The sequence below is a fragment of the Equus quagga genome, chromosome 13 (assembly GCF_021613505.1).
Source record: "Equus quagga isolate Etosha38 chromosome 13, UCLA_HA_Equagga_1.0, whole genome shotgun sequence".
Lineage (NCBI taxonomy): Eukaryota > Metazoa > Chordata > Mammalia > Perissodactyla > Equidae > Equus > Equus quagga.
This window is the reverse complement of record NC_060279.1, coordinates 97,417,385-97,440,877: the sequence shown is the minus strand read 5'-3', so window position 1 is coordinate 97,440,877 and position 23,493 is coordinate 97,417,385. Positions and strand designations below refer to the sequence as shown.

At 46.7% G+C, this 23,493-nt stretch overlaps 2 long non-coding RNA genes and 1 pseudogene across 3 annotated transcripts; 1 reads left to right on the top strand and 2 right to left on the bottom strand.

Annotated features, from left to right (window-relative positions):
• Positions 1-2,480: 2,480 nt before the first annotated feature.
• Positions 2,481-5,925, bottom strand: LOC124249988 (uncharacterized). The gene is made up of 3 exons (XR_006891508.1): positions 5,852-5,925; positions 2,698-2,795; positions 2,481-2,569 (listed from the first exon to the last, which is right to left on the bottom strand). It is a non-coding gene; the product is annotated as an uncharacterized LOC124249988 (long non-coding RNA).
• Positions 5,926-16,360: 10,435 nt separating this feature from the next.
• Positions 16,361-18,785, bottom strand: LOC124251163 (uncharacterized). Of its 2 annotated transcripts, XR_006891684.1 has the most exons (4): positions 18,625-18,785; positions 17,795-18,342; positions 17,216-17,455; positions 16,361-16,692 (listed from the first exon to the last, which is right to left on the bottom strand). It is a non-coding gene; the product is annotated as an uncharacterized LOC124251163 (long non-coding RNA). The 2 variants fall into 2 exon arrangements; XR_006891683.1 differs by lacking the exon at positions 18,625-18,785 and having other exon boundaries at positions 17,795-18,585.
• A 2,574-nt stretch (positions 18,786-21,359) lies between these two features.
• On the top strand, positions 21,360-22,448 carry LOC124251396 (periphilin-1-like; annotated as a pseudogene).
• The last annotated feature ends 1,045 nt before the right edge of the window (positions 22,449-23,493 follow it).

Here is a 23,493-nt window from a genome sequence, read left to right as displayed (position 1 = left end):
AAGCACCTCCTCTTCCACCTGGGCCCCAGCGTGAACGCATACGGAACAAACCTCAAACCAATCCACAGCCTGGAACCAAGTCCAGCCAACACGGGGCCTGACGTAGAGCCACCCAGTGGAGCCCACTCCAGATCAGTCACACCGCAGGGGGGACCTCAGCCCGGCGATCATGAGGCTAAATGTCTGCTGAAGCCGCCGAGTTTGTGGGTAGACTGTTAACCCGAGTTACCGAGGCAATAGCTGACATACACCACAGTCAGGAACTAAATGATGTGTAAATTCTGCCCCAAACCCGGTCCCGTGGTGCTCCAACGTTTTGGTATTAGACTGTGTTTACACTCTTAAAAATTATTGAGGACCCCAATGAGCTTTTCCATATGTGAGTTCTATCTGTCAATATTTACTGTATCAGAAATTCAAACCGAGAAATGTTTAAAACACAAGAATACTCAACATCATTATCCATCAGGGAAATGCAAATCAAAACCACGGCGAGATACCACTTCACACCCACTAAGATGGCTATAATCAAAACGATAGTTGGGGACAGCCTGGTGGCATACCGGTTGAGTTCAGGCACTCCACTTCAGCCTCCCAGGGTTCACTGGTTCAGATCCCGGGCACCTACACACCGCTTATCAAGCCATGTTGTGGTAGGTGTCCCACACATAAAGAAGAGGAAGATGGGCACAGATGTTAGCTCAGGGCCAGTCTTCCTCAAAAAAATAAATAAATAAAAATAAAAGATAGATAATAATTATTGGCGAGGATGTGGGAAACGGCAACCCTCATACACAGCTAGCAGCAATGTAAAATGGTGCAGCCACTTTGGAAAACAGTCAGGTAGTTCCTCAAAAAGTTGATTATAGAGTTACCATGTGACCCAGCAATTCCATTCATAGGTATATACTCAAGAGAAGCAAAAACCTACAACCACACAAAAGCTTGTACACAAATGTTCATAAGCAGCATTCTTTGTAATAGCCAAAAAGTGGAAACAACCCAAAAGTCCCTCAACCAATGAATGGATAAATACAATGTGGTATGTCCAGGCAATGGAATATTACTTGGCAACAAAAAAGAATGGAGTATGGATACATGCTATGATGTGGATGAACCTTGAAAACATTCTGCTAAGTGAAAGAAGTCAGTCACAAAAGACCACATATTGAATAATTCCATGTTATATGAAACGTCCAGAATAAGCAAATCTACAGAGAAGAAAGTAGATTAGTTGCTGCCATGGGGCTATTGGGTGCGGAACAGGGAATAATTGTCAATGAGCGTGGGATTTCTTTTTGGGGTGATAAAAATTTTCAAAAACTGATTGTGGTAATAGTTGCACAACTCTGTGGATACGCTAACAATCATTGGATAGCACACTTTAAACAGGCAAATGTGAATTATATCTTAATAAAGCTTTTATTAAAACACATACACACAAGAATACCTACGCACACATTCCATTAGCCGGCAGAGCAAGGACATCATCACTGAGTGCTCATGGAAGAATGACAGTGAAAGGTGCAGAGAAGTCCTAATATTATAGAAATAGTACTGAGAGGGTCCCCAGCCCACACGTTGAGAACCACCGCTCCAGATCCTGGGGGAACCAGGATTAAGGTCCCCAGGACACGTGTCTTTTGGGAACCGTGGGGTTAGGGCCCCCGTCCCCGCCCCTCTGTGGTTATCAGTTCTTAGACCATTCTCAGTTCCTGCTCCATGGAGATGAGTGCTCCAAGGGGACCCTCAGCATCCCCTCAGCCTTTCTGCCTACTGGAAAGTTATCAGGGAAGGCTGCCTGGAGGAGAGGCCACCAGTTCCGAGTCTTGACAGAGAAAAAGAGCCAGACACAGAAAAAAAAGAAGGGGCTCCCTGGCAGAAGGACTGTCTACTCTGGATGCGGAATGACAAGGTGTGGCACCTTGTCCCCAAGCACGTTGAGTTCTTCTCTTGCTCTCTCCTTGCGCTCACTTTTCGCTTGTTCTTAACAAGAGCGATGGTCATTCCTGCTCCCGCTGTCTAGTGCCTCCTTTACATGCTTGGTGGCACTTCATCTTTGCCACAATTCCGGGGGTAACTGCTGGGTTAGCCTATTTCACAGCTGAAGACTCTGAAACCTCAGAGACATGAAGTAACGCACTCGAGATGGCACAGCTGACTTTCAAACAGGAAGAGAGTTCTGTTATATTTGTTGCTATTCTCTCAGACTCTGTGCCAGAAACGTAGAATCAGGATCAAGTGGGCTCTCAGTTTATTAAGCAGATGCTTGAACTTATCTCCATGATTAGTCCAGACCTTCCTGGAAACAACACTTAGACCTCGCTCATTTTGCTGAGCAAGTACTGCATGCTAGGCGTGTGCTTAGCATTTTACACATATCACTTCATTTCGTCTTCACAGCAAGCCTAGGGGACGGGTACTCTTATTAACCCGCTATACGGATGAAGAAACTGAGGGACAGAGAAATGCTTTGCTCAATACTTTGCACACCTGGTAAATGTCAGAGCCGGGGTTTGACTTCAGCCAGGTCACGCTTTCAACCACACTGTACGGTGCCCTGGAGCGTCTGAAAGAAGTGCAAGAATATGCAATTTTTGCCAAGAAGTCCACAGTCAGCCTCCGGGGTCAGCTGAGTGACACCCCCCAAAGACGGCCCTGCGCTAATTGCCAGGACCTGGGAATATGCTTCCTTACCTGGCAACAGGGACATTGCAGATGTGGTGAAGTTAAGGATCTTGAGATGGGGAGATTATTCTGGATCATTCTGCTGGCCCAGCGTCATCACAAGGGTCCTTATAAGAGGGAGGCAGGAGGATCAGAGTTTGAGAGAGAAGAGGGAAGGATGGAAGCAGAGGTCAGAGAGCAAGAAGATGCTATGCGGCTGGCTTTGAAGGTGGAGGCAGGAGCCACGAGCCAAGGAACGCGGGCAGCATCTAGAAGGCTGGAAGGGCAAGGAAATACACTCTCCACTAGAGCTCCCAGAAGGAATGAGCCTGGCCAACCTTGATTTTAGCCCAGGGAGAGCCATTTCTGGCCTCCAGAACCATAAAATAACAAATTCAGGTTGTTTTAAGCCCCTGGGTTTGTGGCAATTTGTTACAGTGGCAACGGGAGATGAATACAGTCTCTTAGACGGGAGGGGCCAATTTGCCTCCCCCACCAGACCCACAGAGCTAAGGAGTCTCACAAAAGAGAAGAAATGTTTGGCTCCCGGGTGGACAAAAATTGTCAAAGATCCACCCCCCCAGGTCAAGGGGAACTTTTGTGTTTCCTGCAATATTTGCTTGTCTCCTAAGAACGCACTCACATCCATCAAATGGATGGCTAAAGCCTGAGGAGAAACAAGACTTGTACGGTCTCAAAGTGTCTCCCCTAAAACGTTTATTAACTACAAAGGGGAAGTCAGTAACCTCACAGGGGAGAAGTGCAGCAGACAGTGCTAGAACCACGTGATCAAGGTCAACATTGCCAGCAACAAGGCATGTGGACATGACAAATCGCCTGATACAATGCACCAGGAAGGACGCGACATCATTCGTGTGGGATTCTTGGCAAAAATGCAGAATTTCATTTCAACCATGAAAAACATCAGACAAACCCAAACGGAGGGACATTCTATCGAACAGCCGATCAGTACTCTTCAGAAGTGTCAAGGTCACGAAAGACGAGGACGTGCAGAGGAACTGACACAGACTCTAGGGGGCTAAGGAGACACGACAGCTAAACGCGGTGTGGGGTCCGGGATTCGATCCCGGAACAGAAAAAGGATATCAGTAGAAAAGCAGCTAAAATTCAAATCAGGTTGGTGGTTTAGTTATTAATATGGTACCCGTGTTAATTTCCTGGGTTTGATCATTGTACTGTGGCTTTCACGTGAGGGCGAGCAGGGTGAGACCCATGGGACGTCTCTGTACTATCTGTGACTTTTCTCTAAGCCTGAAATTATCTAGCATTGCAGCATCTACCTTGCTCTGAGTCCACGTGCTCTGGCGGAAGCCAGATGCATGTGGTGAGGACACTATGGAGACAGCCACATGGGGAGGAACTGAGACCTCCTGCCAGCAGCCAGCACTGTCTTCCAGGCGTGGGAAGAACCCAACTTGGAATGGGATCCTCCAGCCCCAGTGAAGCCTTCTGATTGCAGACCTGGCCGACGTCTTCAGTGCCCGGGTTTCCAGCCAGAACCGTCCAGAGAAGAAAACCTGACCCACAGAAAGTGTGTGTGAAGATAAACGTGTACTGTTTTGAGCCACCTTTTTGGAGAAAATATTGCTGTTATGAACTGTGGCCACCAGATGGCGCCTGGATTCCAAGGATGGAAACGATGACACCGCCAACATTATAAAGAGGTCAATTGTTCCTGAGTTAGTTTATAAATGTATTGCAATCCTAACAAAAATGTCATCGGGGTTTTTTTTTCTAGAGCTAGACAATTTGATTATAAGGTTCATTGGGAAGTAAGACAGGCAAAGATCGGGGGGAAAAGGGAAAAAGGAAGAGGAGGAGAAAACAAAGAAGTAGCTTTACCTGATATTAAAAACAAAATAAAACGATGTGTTATTGGTGCACGACCAAGCATACAGATCAAGGCAAGGATCGAGAAACCCAGAAATAGAAACAATTGCCTACGGAAATTGACGTGATCGTCTAATGGTTTTTAATTTAAGAAGGGGTTTCAGGGAAGTTTTTAATTTAGTTGTGTTGGAACAACTAAATAACCAAAAAGAAAAGCTTGACTCCATTCCCCACGCTGGAAACCAGATAAATTCCAAGTGTGTCAAAGATCTAGGTGAAAAAATACAACCTCACAAATAAAGACAACCCTGGTGATGAGCCGGGTGTGGGGTGAATTTTCCAAACTATAACTCCAAAGTGAGGAGCAATAAAAGAGAATTTTGCTAAATGACCAGACAAAAATGAAAACCTTTTGCAGATCCCAAACTTAAACCCACCATATGCAAACCGAAAACTCCGGATAACAAAATGAGAACAATGTTTGCAACTTACGTCACAGACAAAGGGTCAGTATTGCTAAAATATAAAGGATGTCTAAAAAGTGAGGGAAAAACACCAAGAAACCTCTTGAAAGTGGGCCAGATATATAAATAGAGAGTTTACATAAAAAGAAATGCAAATGTCCCCCACAGATACAAAAATATGCTCAACCTCACTCATCATTTTTTAAAAACCGCAAGTTAAAACTACACTGAGACCCTTTTTCTCATCTATCAGATGAGAAAAAAATCCCAGTGTGTGACAACACCCTGGGGAAACAGGTCTGTCACACCTTCTGGGCGGAATGTGGAAAGGCAACACCTCCACAATCTGGTGCCATCTAGCAAATTTACCCCTTGAGCCAGCAATCCCACTTCTAGGATTCCATTGCAAAGACACGTTGACGGAAAAATGAAATGCCCCATGAACGAGGCTCTTCACTGAGACTATTTGTGATACCAAAAAACTGGAAACTACTGAGGTGGCCATAAATAAGGACGAACTAAACCAACTATGCTATATCCACAAAAATAGAATACTACACTGCTGTAAAAAGACTAAGATATACGAGGATTATATATACACAAGATGTGTGTGTCTGTACACGTGCGTGTGTGCAGTGACCGCCAAGATATAGTCAAGTGAAAAAAGCAAGGAGTAAACTGGTGCATGGTCTGCTATTTTTGTGCAATCAAGAGGCGTAGGGTCTCCCCTGGTCATCTGGGACCCGGCGCCGGGGGGTTTGGGGCAGGTGGAGAGCGGCCTGGAGCAGGAGACTGAGGGAGAGGCCGTGGGGCGTCCGCTCTGGATGGGTTGGTTTGTGTTTGACTGTGCTCATGGGTGAATCACTTACTGTCTTTGGAACTGGCGGGTCCTGGCAGGGGCAGTCCATGCAGCGTCAGCAAGGCTCCAGGTGTCAAAGCATCAGAATCCAGAAAAAAAAAAGACCAGATTAATACACCTCCTTGGCTTCTCTGCTCCACTTGACCCACCTTCTTGGTCCTCCCTTGTCCCTCACTTTCTGTAACTTCTCACCCTCCCAGCTCTCCTCCCACCACACCACCTGTCCCTTCTGAGTCTTCTTCTCGTGCTGCTTGTCTCCTTGGGTAGACGCATCCAGGCCCGTGGCTTCCGCTGCCACCTAGATGCTGATCGTGCCCAAAGCCGCATCTCTATGCAGACCCCTCTCCTCAGCTCAAGACCCGGTAGCCAATGGCTTACGGGATGTCTGCCCCTCAGTGTCTCAGTGGGAACCTCACCAAATGCAAAAGCAAATCGATCACCTCCACCACCAGCCTGCCACCCCTCCTCCTAGAGAGCCTGCATTTTGTGAACGGGCGCCACAATCCGCCAGGCGGGACCTGGGAGCTGTCCTGGCCCCCTCCGTCCTCCCAAACAGTAATCAAGACCTTTCAAATAGCTTCTGTCTGTCAGCTCTTCTCCACCCCACTCCCACTGCTCTGCTTGGACAGTCCTCATCTCTACCGTATATAACTGCAGTGGGCTCTGGGTCCGTCGGGGTCCAGGGAGGAGAGAGGAACCACGCCAGTAACTTTAACAGAGAGAATTCAACACATGGAACATAATAGTGGAATTATAGGACATACGGAATTGCCAACTTGGTACACAGTTATCTAGATGATGAAAGGGTAAAGTGAGACTCTAAGGCAGCGGTTCTTAAACATCGCAGAATTCCCTGGAACACTTGTTAAAACACAGGCTGCTGAGCCTGACACAAGAGTCCGACTGGTCTGGGATGGGGCGTGGAATGCTCCACTTCTAACAAGTTCCCAGCTGACGCTGCTGGTCTGGGGACCACACTCTGAAAACCACAGCTCTATGGAAGTAGCAACTGTAGGAAGCAGCTACTGATGTGGGTTCAGTGAGCCGAGGAGTCGAAAGAAAGATTTTTGGGCTCTCAAGGTCTGGTCATAGTGGTCCTTTATTCAGAGAGTAGCATGGGGACAGGACCCATGGGCGGTGAAGGGCTGCAGGCATGGGGACAGGACCCATGGGTGGTGAAGGGCTGCAGGCATGGGGACAGGACCCATGGGCGGTGAACGGCTGCAGGCATGGGGACAGGACCCATGGGTGGGGAAGGGCTGCAATGTGTTAAGGGTAGGGCTAAATTTATAAGGCGTAGATATGGGAATTATTTCTTTACAGGACAAAGGAAAGATCATGTAAAAAAGTTGTTAAAATGGTATCAGTGCAGGTGGGGTCTGGCTATCGGGTGGTCCTATAACTTTGGATATGAATCAGGTCAATTAGGTCAAAATGTCCTGTGCTTCCGGAGGATGATATAGATGGGTGCGTAGCCCAGGACGCCTTGGGCTTCTCTCCCTGGGGCAGCCTTGATCCTCATCAGCCATCACTCCTGGAGCTGGAGGAACAGAGATGCTGAGGAAGGGGCACCAGCCGGCTGGCGCTGATGTTTCTGATGAAACTGGGTCTGTGAGTGTTAGAACTACAAGCTGGGTTCAGCTGCTGCTGCTGCTGCCGCCGCCACCACAGTGAAGAAGTGTTGCTGGGGTGGTGCTCACGAGAACAGCAGGCAAGTCCCTTCCACATAAGGCGACCAGCCATCCGGTCGGGGCGGGTGGGGGGGGTGTTCACAGGAGGGAGAACTTTCAGTGCTAAAACTGGGGACGTCCTGGGCAAACCGGGACGAGTTGGTCACCCTACTTCTGCCGTCTCCTAGCAAACCCAATTGCCAGGGTCTAACACTGAGCCATCTGGCACAGCAGAAACGTGGCTTGTCAGCTCAGCAGCACAAAGCAGCGCCTAGGAGGGTGGGCTGGGGGCTCAGAGACAGAAACTTGGTAATTGACACTGACCCCTAGTGATCTTCCCGGGCTTCTGCAAGCAATGCTCGGGACTGCCATCAAGAGAAACTTTATAAATAGGTCAAACTCATCATTTCAGACTCTGGCCAAAAATTTTTCAATAGCTGCCTGGGATATTGTGACAAGAGATTTTCAAATATTTGTTACCGCACAAAGGGCACGATCTGCTCACCGTGAGATAAAAGCCAATCGTCAAGAGGCAAGATGGTGGCAGAGAAAGGGCATCTTATTCCAGCTTGCTAGCAAGAGGGAAGATGGCTGACTAATGTCCAAAAGAACCATCTTAAGGAGGCACAGAATCTGGAAGCAGTGATGTAGGCCGGTGGGTCACAGGGGAGGGGGTTAGGAATGTTGACCCTCTGGAGTTACAGACTGGGAGCTGCCACACCAGATCTCTCCATTGTCCTTGATGATGGCTGTGAGCATAGACTCTCTGTTTGGGGGTCATCACGTTCCTAAGGAACTCAAAAGAACGAAGTTATTGTCTTATTGCAGCTGGGAGGTATATGCACTAGCAGGGGTCATAAAACCTACAGAGCAGGTGGATCTCCTGGAGGGTGCAACCCAGCTGGGTCAGTTAGTCAGAGGTCATTCAAAGTTACAACGTGGTCTCTTTTCTACAATATGGCGTCCCTTACGTCAACCTTGTGTTGAGCTGGTTTCATAGTGAGGCACATGGGGTAGCTATTCTGGTTCAAAATGGATTCAGCTTGAACTAAGGAAACCTGACTTAGGGCCTATCGAACATACACTGTACATCTGCTTCAACCTTTAAAGTAAAGAATGCGTTAGACGTTATCTCAAAGTAAAAGGATGCACGTTCTAAGACAAGAATGTATACTTCCCCTCCTAGTACTCTTGAAGATAAATGGTTCAAGTTGACCTACTAATTTACAACTGAAAACCTCTTCGAAACTTTGATGAATATGTATCCTGGCCGTGTTTAATGTATGTTCTTTGTTCTAAAAAATGTATGAATCTGTTCTGAAAACCATGCTTCTTCTGGCTGCTTTCTTCCTTTGTGGACACTGGTTTCCAGATTATAGTCCTCAAACCGGGCTCAAGTAAAGGTCACCTCATCTCTCTCATCTGTAGAATAGTTATTGGTTATTTTGTGTTGACAACTGTGATTTATAATCAGAAATACATATTTGGTCTTTGCCCCCTTTCCAGAGAGCTCCTAAAACCCTTGGATTTCCTAAATGATGAGTAATAAAAGTGAAAGGTGTGTCTTTTATTATTCATACCAAGCCCCTTTCAACCACACTTGAGTTTATGTTAACTCAGCGACTTTTGAAAGCCCCTGAGGATGGGGACTGGCTGCCAGCAAACCAACCAAGGGGTTCCTGGATTGGAACTTTCAGCCCCGCCCCACCCCCCCGACGTTTGGGGAGGAGAGAGAGGCCTGAGGTTGAGTTAACCACCAATGGCCAATGACTTAATCAATGGTGCCTATGGAATGAAGCCTCTATAAAAAACCGAGGGGTTCAGAGAGCTTCAGGTTGGTGGACATACGGAGGTGCTGGGAGGGTGGTGCGCCCACTGAGTCCCTCCCCTGACACCTTGCCCTGTGCATCTCTTCCATCTGGCTATTCCTGAGTTATATCCTTTTAGAATAAACCAGTAATCTAGTAAGTAATCTGTTTTCCTGAGTTCCGTGAGCTGCTCTGGCAAATTATCAAACCCAAGATGGAGGTCATGGGAACCCCCAAATTGTAGCCAAGTTGGACAGAAGTTTTGGGTAACCTGGGGACCCACTACTTGTGGGTGGCATCTGAGAGTGAGGGCACTCTGCGGGACTGAGCCCTTCACCTGTGGGCTCCTGCCACTCCAGGTAGATAGTCTCAGAACTGAAGTGAATTGTAAGACATCCAATTGGTGTCCCCAGAGAACTGGAGAATTTCTTGGTGTGGGAAAAACTTCCACACATTTGGTGACCAAAAGTAAAGTGTTGGGGGTAGAGTGGCGAGTGAAGGGAGAAACAGAGTTTTTCCTTTTCACTGCCTACTTGCCAATTGGGGTGAAATTCAACTTTTAATGCAGCATAAAAGGCTCTTCAAGGTTATCTTCTTACAGCCCAGTCTCATCTTCTTTCCTGAACTTTATATTCCAGAAATCTATAAATCTTTGGGTTTCCTAAAGCAAATTACATTCTCAAGTTTCTATGCTTTGAAGATACTACTCCCATATCTGGATGATAAAGCATATAAACCCCTTTTTGAGAGGAAAATGTAAGATTGGAATATCTGCTTTCTCTTTAAGAATGGAAGTTAGCTTTCAATCATTAAAGTGTTAGCTGGATTCAAAGGCCAAAGGAAATCTCAAAGCAAATATATTTCTGAATTCCACAGTATTTTCTGCTCTCAAACTCTGACACTCAAGGAGAAAACAGATAAGAACACTTCCAGTGCTAATGAAACTTGTTAGTTTTTCTTTCCTGTTAAAGATATTTATACTTGAATCCTTTTCAAGGCTTGAAACATTTTTAGATGAATCCCATAAATGAAAAGCAATAGTTGGTTTGAAAATTAGAGACGGTTTATAAAATTCTATTGAACCCAGGCAGCTGAGGGTCACTGTAAATGTTGAATAAGAACACGATTATCCTTCCACCTTGTTCCCAACACAGACACAGAGGAAAAGAAGTTAATCTTGTTAATTTGTTGTTTTCTTGTCTAACCTGAGGGGTGACTCAAGGGTCACAAGGATTGATGATCTTGTTTTACAGAAGAAGAATAACGCCTTCAAGGATCACCAGATAACCAGCCCCCAGCTGCCCCTGAGGCCCAGAAATCAGGTGGCCCAAGGGCTTATCTGGAGTGAAAGATACACAGACTTCCCCTTTGTTTCTCCAAAACTCCTCTTGCCGAGCCCCTTAGTTCTATAAAACCCCCTGCTTTCTTCTCCTGTTCTGGCAGATTTGAGAGAACCTATGCTCCCACCTTCTCATTTTGGCCCATTTGAATAAACCGTTCTCCATCTTCAGGCACCAATGTCTCAGTGATGGGCTTATTATGCATTGGGCACACGAACTTGAGATTAAGAGGTTCGGTATCACTCTGTCTCCCCAAAATGCACCCAGCTGACCAGCTAGCTCTGTTAACTTCTTGTGTATTTCCCAGAAACAAATGTTCTTCTCCAAAAGAAGGACAACTGGCTTGTGCCAGGAGAGCTAAGAGCCCCTCAGTCACAGCATCCTCCATCTCTCCAACTCTTGCTGTGAAGTCATTTGAAAAACCAGAGGAACTCTCCCAGGCCTTGCGAAAGGGCTAATCAAGTGGGGCCCAGCGCTGGCCTTGAGCTCCTTAGTGGCCAGGGCCACTCAAAGGAGCAGCAAGGCAGAGCCGCCCTCTGGGTGCTCTCTGGTCGACAGCCCAGGCCCTACTGGTTGCAGCTCTGCTCCCCACGCATGCAGCTGCAGGACTGCATGAATGCAGGGTCCTACCTCAGCAGCAAAGCAGCATCTCCCTGTGGCCCAGCTTGCTCATGTCGGGGAAGCCTGGAACTCTCAGGAACCTAGCCGTAATGGAGACCACAGTGCCTTGTGAGGCCAGCTCGCTTGGTTATAAAAGGTGAAGGCTGCTGTCAGACCTCCTCCGGCACCTCCCTGGGGAGGACTGAGGTTAAGGTGGAGGAGCGCTTCCTGGGTGACAGGAGGGCCACCAGCCTGGTGACTAGAGCTGACAGACGTCTCCTTGCTACAAATGCACTTAAGCATTTGTATCAGTTTGCTAGGGCTTTGCCATAACGATGTACCACAGCCAGAGAGGCTTAACGACAGAAATGTATTGTCTCACAGTTCTGGAGGCCAGACGTCCAAGATCAAGGTGTTGCCAAGGTTGGTTCCTTCTGAGGCCTGCGAGGGAAGCACCTGTGCCAGGCCTCTCTCCTCGGCCTATAGATGGCCATCTTCCCCCGTGCTTCCTCACATCCTCTTCCCTCTAGCCAGCCTGTGTCCAAATGCCTCTTCGTATGAGGACACCAGTCATACCAGACAGGGACCCACCCTAACGACCTCATTCTAACTTGACTCCTCTCTAAAGACCTGTCTTTCAAATAAGGCCACAGTCTGAGGTACTGAGGCTTAGGACTTCACTATTTGAATTTGGGGTTGAAGGGGACACAATTCAACCATCACAGCCAGTCTGGCCGTTTATAGTTATTAGAGATGGCAGTCACCTCCAGTAACTGAGAGCTCTAGGTCTCTACCCCACGACCTCACCGCCAGGTAGCGTGCTACATCAGAACAAGGCTTGGTCCAAATTCTGCCGCAAATATAGCCCTGATCAGCAGCCTGACAATTGAATGGCCATACAACCTGCTGGGTAAAATCAGGGAGGCCCAGATTCTGTCAGGCTAGGCATCCAGCAGGCACCGTGTACCAAAGGTCCACTGGAAACAGATGCGATGACGTACTAGCCACAGCTCAGCTAATCCCATCAGGACCAGGTGGCAACAACCCCCACCCCTGGGGGCCACAGGGCCCCCAAACTCTAGGGCTGTGGTGCCACAGCAACAAGCAGAAGCTCCTTGGCTCCTGAGACTTGAACGTGCACAGTCCGTCTACCCAATCTGCATCTCAACTGGCACTCAGTTCACCAAAGAAAAAGCAGTTCCAACGTCCGTTACGCTAATTTAAAGCCCCTCCATGTTGCCTGAGAGAAAGATCATCGAACTTGTGTGGCTCTCTCATTAGGGTCTTTCAAGCGATAACTAACCTGCCTGCGGTGTGTAGATTCAAACAAAACACCCACATATCTGTCACTGTGCGTGCAAGTATCTTTTTTTCCCTGGATTTTAGAGTTTTAATAACTCTCTTGGAAATAACCTTTTCTCTTTTAAAATAAAAAAATAATAATATATTCACATAGTTTAGAATGAAAACCACCCCCGCCCCCACCCCACTCCCCACCCTACCCATCCGTCCTCAACCTCAGGTCTGCTCCTCAGAATGAGCTGGAAGTATCTCAAAGAAAATTATAGATAATACGGCTCTCACCTGCAAAGCGCTCTCTTCGTGGACTACTATAGAGCCTGAATTTTACCATTAAGGGGAAAAAAGGAGGCGGTGACAAAGCGTTTTCTTCTGAGTAAAATGGATTGCACGTGCAAAGATTCAGAGGTGACACGATAGAACAGATTCAAGGAACTAAAAGAAATCCAATATGACAGGCGTGTCATTTCTAAATGAAGACATAATTCACATGCCATAAAATTTACCGATTTTAAGCATACAATTCGGTGGTTTTGGGGACATTCACAAGGTTGTGTGACCATCACCACTATCCAGTTCCAGAAGATTTTCATCACCCCAAAGAGAAACCCCATATCCATCAGCAATCACTCTGGGACCCCCTCTGCCCCCAGCCCCTGGCAACCACTAATCTACCTTCTGTCTCTATGGATTTGCCTATTCTGGACGTCTCACATAAATAGAATGATACAATATTTGCCCTTTTATGTCTCATTTTTTCACTAAGCATAGTTTCAAGGTTCATCCATGTTGTAGCATGTATCAGAACTTCACACCTTTTGATGGTAGAATAATATTCCATGGTAGGAACAGACCACATTTTGTTTGTCATACATTAGTTGATGGACATTTGGGTTGCTTCCAGTTTGGGACTGTTACGAATAATGCTACTATGAGTGTTCGTGGACGAGTTGTTGTATGAACACGTGTATTTGATCCCCTTGGGCGTACACCTAGAAATGGAATTGCTGGGTTAAGCGGCAACTTCATGTTTAACTTGCTGAGGGACAGGAATGCGGTCCAAGGGCAGGACTGAGGACGGGCGAGGAAAGAGAGAAGCACCAGTTTGCTGGAGCTGCTGTAACAGAACGCCACAGCCTGGGGGCTCAAACAACAGAAATTTATCTTCTCACAGTTCTAGAGGCTGGAAGTCCAAGATCAGGGTGCCGGCAAGTTTGGTTTCTCCTGAGGCCTCTCTCCTTGGCTTGCAGACGGCCGCCTTCTCACTGTGTCCTCTCACTGTCTTTTCTCCGTGGGCACACATCCCTAGGCTCTCTTCCTCTTCTTTTTCTCTTTTTTTTTTTTTTGAGGAAGATTGGCCCCGAATGCCCATTTGTTGCCAATCTTCCTCTTTTTTTTTTCTCCCCAAAGCACCAGTACATACTTGTATACCCTCGTTGTAAGTCCTTCTACTCTTTCTATGTGGGACGCCACCACAGCATGGCTTGAGCAGCAGTGTGTATGTCTGCACCCAGGATCCAAACCTGTGAACCCCGGGCTGCCAGAGCAGAGCACGAGAACTTAACCACTACTCCACCAGCCGGCCTCTCTTTCTCTTCTTATAAGGATCCCAGTCCTGTTGGATTAGGTCCGCCCCCCCCCCCCCATGATCTCATTTATCCTTAATAACCTCCTTAAAGGCCCCAGCTCCAAATTCAGTCGCACTGGAGGTTAGAGCTTCAACATAGGAATTTGTGGAGCTGGGGGTGGGGGGGAACATTCAGTCCATAACAAGGTGATAAGGCAGGAGGTGAGTAGGGACCCGAACTAGACCACAAAGGGCCCTGGGGACATGTTTGGGGGCATTCCTCTTCACCTCCCCACTCCCAGGGGCCTCCCGGGCATCGGCTCCATGGAGAGCCCCTTTCTGTCCTTTACTTTGCAGACAGGACTAAGCGCTGAGCACAGCAATACGGAGCAGTTGCCCAGGTTGCCTGGGTAACGGGGGACCCAGCGGGAATCATTAGAGGGAAGTTGCCTGGAGGGCAAGCGTGCCTGGGAGGGATGGATGCAAATTAGAGACAAGAGACTTCTTCTTTCTCAGGGCTTCTGAGAAAGAGCCTAAACCAGCACAGAGCAGTCCATTAATTCCTGCATTCAACAAATCTGAGGGCCTACTGGGCCCTGGGACCCTTGCAGAGTTGATGTTCTCGGCCTGCACTGTCCAAGAGGGTAGCCACCGGCACGCTCTGCTCTTAAGCACTTGAAAGGTGGCTGGTCCAGACTGAGATGTGCCGAAGTATAAAACGCACAGCAGACTTCGAAGACTTAATATAAAATATCTCACTAACAATTTTTGTACTGAATGCATGCTGAAATGATAATATTTTGATATGTTGGATTAAATAAAATACGTTGTTAAAATTAATTCCATCTATTTTCTTTTATTTTTTTTTTAATGTGGCTCCTAGACATTTTGAAATGACCTATGTGACTTGCATTCATGGCTCACATTTTATTTCTCCTGGACTGGGCTGTTCTCCAGGCTCCACCTGGAGACCCTCTCTGATCAAGCTCATTCCAGTGGACATCACCAGAGGGGAACTTAACTTGGATCGCCATTCATGGAGATTAGGAGATTTGAAGCAAATGCCTCCAGCTGGTGACATCCGTTTTAAAATGAGCTGCAAGGACAGGAATTAATGGGAAAAGGAAGGAAAGAAAGAGATGAGATTGCACACAGCTGGGGAGACCGGAGAGGGTCTAAGGCCTGACAGCCAATTTCCAACTTGCCCTCTGCGATGGGCAGAATAACAGCCCCCCATAGATGTGCATGCCCTCATCCCCAGGCCCTGTCAGTGTCACCTTATATGGCAAAAGGGCCTTTGTGGGTGTGATTAAATCAAGAATGTTGAGATGGGGAGACAAGCCCGGAGGATCCAGGTGGGCCCAATGTGATGGCAAAGGTGCTTACAAGTCAAAGAGGAGGCAGGAGAGTCAGAGAAGGAGATGTGATGGTGGAAGCAGAGGCTCGAGCGAGGCCATTGCTGGCTCTGAGGACAGAAGAGGGGGCCATGAGCCAAGGAACGCAAGCTGCCTCTAGAAGCTGGAAAAGGCAGAGAAGTCGATGGTCTTCTCAGCCTCCAGACGGAGTGCAACCCTGTGACACCCTGATTTTGGCCCAGTGGGACCCATTTCGAATTTCTGACCTTCTGAGCTAGAAGATAATAAATTGGCATTGTTGTAAGCCACTAGGTTTGTAATAATTTGTTACAGCAGCTACAGGAAACTCATACACTCCCTTGCCTGCCGGATATTTCTTTGAGTCATACTCCTCACTAGCTCAGAGAGCCATCTCCTTCTAAGGCATGTGGGGAAAGCCCTGGGTTGGGTCCTCAATTTTCCCTGTGGGTCTTTGGACAAGTCCCTTTTCTCCTCTACTAAGGTTGGGGGGCAAGGAGAATGGAAAAACTGTGGCGAGTTCTAGAGCAGAAGAGTGGCATATTTGTCCAGCTGGGCATCAGCATGGATGTTATTATTAAAACCGGGACAAAACAAGTGCCAGAGAACCAGACAGCTGTTTAACATGCTGAGTCCTTTACGTAAGTCATCTCATTTAATTCTGAGAACAGCCCCATGAGTTAGATAACTATTATTATCTTTTTTTATTTTTTACTTTTTTTGCTGAGGAAGATTGGCCCTGAGCTAACATCCATGCCAATCCTCCTCTACTTTGTAAGTAGGTCACCACCACAGCATGGCTGCCAACAATTGGTGTAGGTCTATGCCCAGGAGGTGAACCAGGGCCACCAAAGCAGGGCATGCCAAACTTAACCATGAGGCCACAGGGCCAGCTCCCTTATTACCCCATTTTAAAGCTAAGTAAACCAAGGTCAGAGAGATTGAGTAACTTGCCCAAAGTCACTAAGATGGTAAAATATGAGTCAAGAGTCAAACCTCGGTTTACAGACTTCTGAGAGGCACCCTCTGCTAATGGAAGAGATCATGATGAACAGGACGGATCCATAAGTTTCCTTCATTCGTTCTTCTCACAGATAGTCGGGCCCCGGGCTTGGCTTCAGGGTAGAATGACTAACAACTCAGCCCAGATTCTTGCAGCATGGAAGTCACATTCTATTAGAAGGACGCCATCAACTGAGAAATAAGCCGATCAGGATGAGAATGATGATGACCATTCAGAGAGTCAGCTGAGAGGGGGTGCGCCTGGGATGCTGCTTTTTGTATCAATATGGGGTTCTGAACCTGAGGGCCCCCTGCCCTCCAAGGGGTGTCATGACCAAATTCACCATGTTTCCGGTCTTGATTTTCTTTGGCCATCCCCCCAAATACAAGCCCCTATTGTCATCTCAGGTCCTCTCGTCTCCATCATTCTCTGTGTTGTCCTCCGTTCCACCCAACTCCTGCCTCCCTCCATCCTTCCCAAACTCTTCCCCTGGGACCCCTCTAAGCCTCCCACTGAATGCTCCCTCCAACTCGCTCCTTAACTGAAACCAGCTCCTTCCTCAAAGGTGACCCCCACCATCCTAACTGGAGGCATTTCATCCTCCACTCACCAAACACCTCAAGGTCTCGGGGAGGACAGGGGTAGTGTGGACGTGCTGAGGAAAACAGGGAGCCCAAATCCCGGTAATTCACACAAACAAAGGTAGAGACTCACCTTTGCCCCGTGGCCGACGTGGGCAGGCTGGGCTCTGCTCCACGTCTTCTTTCATGGACCCAGGCTCTTCGCTCACGGGGCAGCCTCCGAAACACTGCCGGTCTCTGGCGAAGGGAGAAGAGACGTGGCGGCCACGAGCCGGCTCTTGAAGCTTCGGCTCAGAAGAGATGCGCATCACTCGTCTTCACGTTTCATTGGCTAAAGCGAGTCCTATGGCCAAGCTTGCTATCAATTGGGTATCTTTCAGGAGAGACAGAAAATATCACGTACAATAACACAACCTGCCATTCCATGGCACCCCAATGCTGTTTCCAGATATTATTCCTTCTCTTATTTTTTATTTTAAAAAAATAATAATTCTTTTTTTAAAATCCAGCTTCCCCTTAACGGACCTCCTAGCGTGACATCTGGACCCTCTCCTAGCTCCTTACAGTTTCTCTAGAAACCTGAGCGTCATGCTTAGCCCTTCGCTCTCCCTCACCCCAGATCAGATCCTTTAGAATGTTCCAGAGGTTCTAAATCTCATTTGTCTCAGTCCCCACAGACGCCACCCTCTTCCAAGTCACCTTCAGCTCTCACCTGAGTTACCACGACAGCGGCCTTCCAAGTCCTGCTCGACAGTTAATTCATCATCCGCCCAACCATCGGGGTGACCAGGTAGTCATCAGCCGGCTTAAATCCTTCTGTAGTTTCCCACTGTCCTTTGGGAAGAGTCTAAAATCCTTACCCTCTTCTAGAAAGCTCTTCCCAGCAGGCTTCTGCTTGCTGCCTCAGCCCCTGCTTCTGTCCCCGTCACCCCACAGTCCAGGCTCACCAGGCTTTTACATCATGGTTCTCTTTGCCTGGAACTCTCTCCCGCCCACTCCTCTTCATCCTTCCGCTCTCCACGTCCTCACCGGGGCCTTCAGATCCAGTTGGTTCTTTCTGTGCGTGTGCTCCCACAGCGCCCCCTACTGCCCCTTCCAAAACACTCAATACTCCAATGGCGCTTGCTCAGTGCGTCTCCTGCCCACCCAGACTTGCAGCTGCATGAAGGCAGGGACTGTCTCCTCGACTGCTACACGTCCCATACGGTGATCGTGCTCACTAATTTTTCAGTGAAAGAGTGAATTTGTCAGACACGAAGGCTGGGAGAGGGAAAGAATAAAGGATAACAGGTACGATTATCCGTGACTGAATTCGCCTCCTGACTTAATGAAGAGGGGCAGAAGTGGGCCGGAACGTTTGTGCCGCCTCTGAATCATTAGTCCTCAACTCATGGAACAGCATGCCCTTCCTGCATTTCCCTCTGTGCTTCCAGACCTCACAAAAAGCCTTCCTCACCCACGCCTAAGGCAAGGAATCTGGTTTGGCGCCTGAGAGAGTGCTTCTGTCCCTCCCAGCTCTCCCCAGCTCCTGCTGTTTCTCACCTCTCCTCCAGGCTTTCTTCTCAGCACATCCCACAGCGCCCCGAAACGAAGGCATCTGGGCGAGTCTGGAGCATCCCCAACACGTTGTCTGTCGTGAGACTCATTCCTGAGCAGAAGGACTTGAATGACACCCTGAAGAAAGAAACAAAATGGTGCACGAGCGAGAGACGTCCTAGGCCCGGGGCTGGTTGAGTCTCTGCCAAACCAGGCTGTGCTCTGGGTGTGACGGGAACAGATCTGGAAAGGCCCCGTGTCCAATCACAGCTCCTCCTCCAGGCTAAGATGGTGTCTGAAACTAGAGCACCAGAGACAGTACTAGTTTGCTAAGGCTGCCAGAACAAAGTGCCACAGACTGACTTGCTTAAACCACAGAAATTCACTTTCTCAGGTTCTGGTGGCTGGACGTCCAAGACCAACGTGTCAGCAGGTCTGGTTTCTTCTGAGGCCTCTCTCCTTGCCTTGCAGGCTGTTAACGTAGCTAGTTCAGTTTCTGTTTTTCTGGCCAAACCCCAAGCAGAAACGCTTTGCCTCCCGTAGCCATGTGACTCATTTTTGGCCGGTGGGATACGAGCAGAAGCAAGGTGGGCAACTTCCGAGTCACGTCATTAAAAGGAAGCGAATTGTTCTGTACTTCCTAGGGCTGTCTTCTCACAGACTGCAACACGGATGTGGTGGCAGCGGGATGGCTTCAACCATGTGAGTCAGGACGACCCTCAAAGCAGGGCAACAAGGAAGGTGGGACCTGGTGACATCTTGGGGGGGCTGCCTACCCACTCTGGAATGTTCTGTGAAATAAATGTTTTCGGAGTTATTGTGTTCTGGGCTCTCTTTGTTTCAGCTCTAAAAAAAGCCCCAAACTACAGAAGCCCAAAAACTTAAATAATATAATACAAATAACTCTTGAGTTAAAAAATAAAACCTAAAAGAAATAAACCCTTACGCCTGAATGGCAATCAAAGTACTACTGACGTACAGGTTCAAGGGTAATTCATTGTTTGGGATATTTTTATCCAAAAAGAAAGACTGAAAACAAAGGAAGCTTCAGCTTAAGAACTGAAATCTTGGGGCTAGCCCCGTGGCCGAGTGGTTCGCACGCTCTGCTGCAGGCGGCCCAGTGTTTTGTTGGTTCGAATCCTGGGCGCAGACATGGCACTGCTCATCAAACCACGCTGAGGCGGCATCCCACATACCACAATTAGAAGGACCCACAACGAAGAATATACAACTATGTACCAGGGGGCTTTGGGGAGAAAAAGGAAAAAATAAAATCTTTAAAAAAAAAAAAAAACTTAAATCTGAAACAAGGGAGAAAATCCAAACAACGAGAGGAAAGATATTTTAAGGCAGAAATTGAAAAGGAGAAAAAAACAGAGAAGATCAACAAAAACCAAAATTGGCTATTTGAAAGGCTAATAAGTTAGAAATGCTTTAGGCAAGACTGGTGGAGAGAAAAAAAGAGAGATGCAAAGAAAAACAGAATGCATAATGAAAAAGGAGAAATAACTACAGATACAAATTTTTTTAATAATAAAATTTTGAACTGTATAAATCATCACATTTTAAAATCTTGGGGCCGGCCCGGTGGCACAGCAGTTCAGTTCGCACGTTCCGCTTCGGCGGCCCGGGGTTCACTGGTTCGGATCCCAGGTGCGGACATGGCACCACTTGGCAAGCCATGCTGTGGCAGGCGTCCCATATATAAAGTAGAGGAAGATGGGCATGGATGTTAGCTCAGGGCCAGTCTTCCTCAGCAAAAAGAGGAGGATTGGCAGCAGATGTTAGCTCAGGGCTAATCTTCCTCAAAAAAAAAAAAAAAAAGCCCAAAAAACAAATAACTAGGAATAGGAAGGAACTTCCATAATTTGATAAGGACTATCTACCAAAAATCGACCACAAACTTCACTCTTAACATAGAACCTTAAGCTCATTCTCTTTAAGATCAGGAAGAAGGCACAGCTAGCCACTATCACCACTACTGTCCACTCCCGGGAGTCCTGGCCATTGAAATAAGTCATTATAAATACGTACATAAGGAATGGGAGGGAGGATGACAAAATTGTCATCCTTTGGATGTGACTTGGTATTCCATATAGAAACTCCAAACCTTTAATACTAATAACAGATTCAGCAAACTGGCCCAGTAAAAGATCAAATTGGAAAAATGAATAGTATTCCTCTACATAATATTAAACAACCAGAAACTCTAACTGAAAATAAGATTCCATTCAGAATAATAACAAAAGTTAGAAAGTAATCCAGGAATTCACCTATCAATCCACAAGATATTTATGAAGAAAAAAATTTAATGTTATTAAAGGACATAAAAGAAATCTAACAAGGGCCGGCCCAGTGGTGCAGCAATTAAGTTCACGTGCTCTGCTTCGGAGGCCCAGGGTTTGCCAATTCAGATCTTGGGTGCAGACCTACATACCACTTATCAAGCCATGCTGTGGCAGGCGTCCCACATATAAAGTAGAGGAAGATGGGCACGGATGTTAGCTCAGGGCCAGTCTTCCTCAGCAAAAAGAGGAGGATTGGTGGCAGATGTTAGCTCAGGGCTAATCTTCCTCAAAAAAAAAAGAAAAGAATTAGATAATTAATAATTTTTTTATTCAGACCTCTACTATCAGACCAACAACTAGAATGCACATCCTTTAAAAACACATGCAGCCTGCCTGCGAGAGTGGCGATGAGCGGGTGACTGCATTTGCGGGATGTCCCAGTGGCCCAGAGTCATGGCTCGCAGAAGAAATGAAATATGGTCTGAGGGAAGGTAAGACTGTGAAAGACTTCGAAGAGAACAGGTGAGTACCTCCTCGAAGTCACCCCAGTGATGGCTACCACAGAGTAATTAACATTGAGCCAAAGAAACCGCCACTACCAGACAGACCTGGTGAAGGAAGCTACCATGGACAGCACAGTCATGTCGATCACTGAGAATATGACGAGGGCCGCAGTTTTTCTCATGATTGAAGAAGTGGTCCACCTCACAGAGGAGATGAATCTGGCTGTTGGTGGACAAGAGAGGATCATTCCGCAGGCTGACAGCCTGAATACAGGAACAGGAGAGACGGTTTTAGAAGAAAAGGTTTCTACCCTTCCCATTCTTGAGAGATCGGTCTCCTCATAAATGAGACACACCTTTTTTTCAGAGAATCACCTGTAACAGGCCAAAAGGAATCTCCACACAGCAGATCTGGCTCGAGCGTCAGTAGTAAAAACTACTCTCCAGACAGAAGCAAAACGTATTCTTTCCATCAGTCTCAACACAGAAGAGAGACCTGTTCAGTCTGTGAAAACATCAGGAGACACTTCACCCTCCAGTTCTTCGGCAGTTCCTTCATCAAAGGTGTTAGACAAACCCAGTAGGCTGACTGAAAAGGAACTTGCTGAGGCTGCAAACAACTGGGCTGCTGGAAACCTAGGGAAGGCAATTGAAAGTAACTTACCTGAAATTTCTGAGTACGAGGCGGGACCCACGGCGCCATTGTTCATTGACCAGCCAGAAGGACCTGAGTCAAACGCAACAGACGGCACAGAATTATTCGAAGACAGTCAGCTCGCCAGTTGCTCTAAAGCAGCAGCATCAAAAACCAAAGAGATTGAACAGGTTTATGGACAAGAATGTGAAATTTTCAGGATGGTGGCAAAAATGCTGATTGAAAAAGAGCCTTCATTAGAAAAAGTTTCTCATACAATCCCTCATTATGCAGTTCGCACTGAGACAGAATTTACGTGAAATAGGTGAGCGCTGTGTTGAAGAAACCACGAATTTCACTGCGAGGTATGACACCTCTAGTCAAGACTTTGGAGAGCCTTTTTAGATGATTGCTTGCTCAGGCAAAAAAATGTTTCTAGATTTTGTTTTTCCTAGATTGTGTAAATCCTTAATATATGGAATTTTTGTGATGAAGGGAAATACTTTATGATAGTTGACCTCATTTCTAATATCAAACAAACATCTAAAATAGTCTAAGAGAAAAATAAAAAATAAAAACACATACAGAGCATTTCCAAAACAAAACGAAAAAAGCCACATACTAAGTCAAAAACAAAATATCAACAAATTCTCAAGAATTTATATCATTCAGAATATGTTCATTGAATAAAATTAGAAATCAACTACCAAAAAAATCAAGAAAAAGTCCATGTACCTAGATATTCAAAAATACATTTCTAGGAGCTGGCTTGGTGGTGTAGTGGTTAAATTCGTGGGCTCCACTTCAGCAGCCCAGGGTTCGCCCATTCGGATCCCAGGTGCAAATCTATGCACCGTTTATCAAGCCACGCTGTAGCAGGCATTGCACATATAAAATAGAGGAAGATGGGCACGGATGTTAGCTCAGAGCCAATCCTCCTCGGCAAAAAGAGGAGGATTGGTGGTGGATGTTAGCTCAGGGCTAATCTGCCTCAAAAAAAAAATTCTAAATAATTTGCGGGTAAAGGAAATTGAAATTGCATTTTTTGGGGGAACTGAATGACAATTGAAGCACCACATATCAAAACCTGGAGTATACAGAATAACAAAATAAGTACTAATATATAAAAAAAGAGTGAATCAATAATTATAGCAGAAATCAATGAAATAAAATAACCCCCCACTCCATAAAAATAAGTAGAAGAGATTATCAGTAAAACAAAAAGCTGGGTTTTTAAAAAAAAACAATAAAACTATAAAATGTTTGGCAAGTTTGATCCAGAAAAATAAGAGAAGGAACAAATAAATAGGAAAGCCAAAGGAAACATAACTTCAGATACAAAGGAGTCATAAGAAATAATATATATAAAGTTATGACAACGGATCTGAAATCCTAGATAGAAAAAGATATGCTCTAGGCAACCATAAATTACAAAAGTTTATTCCAGGCG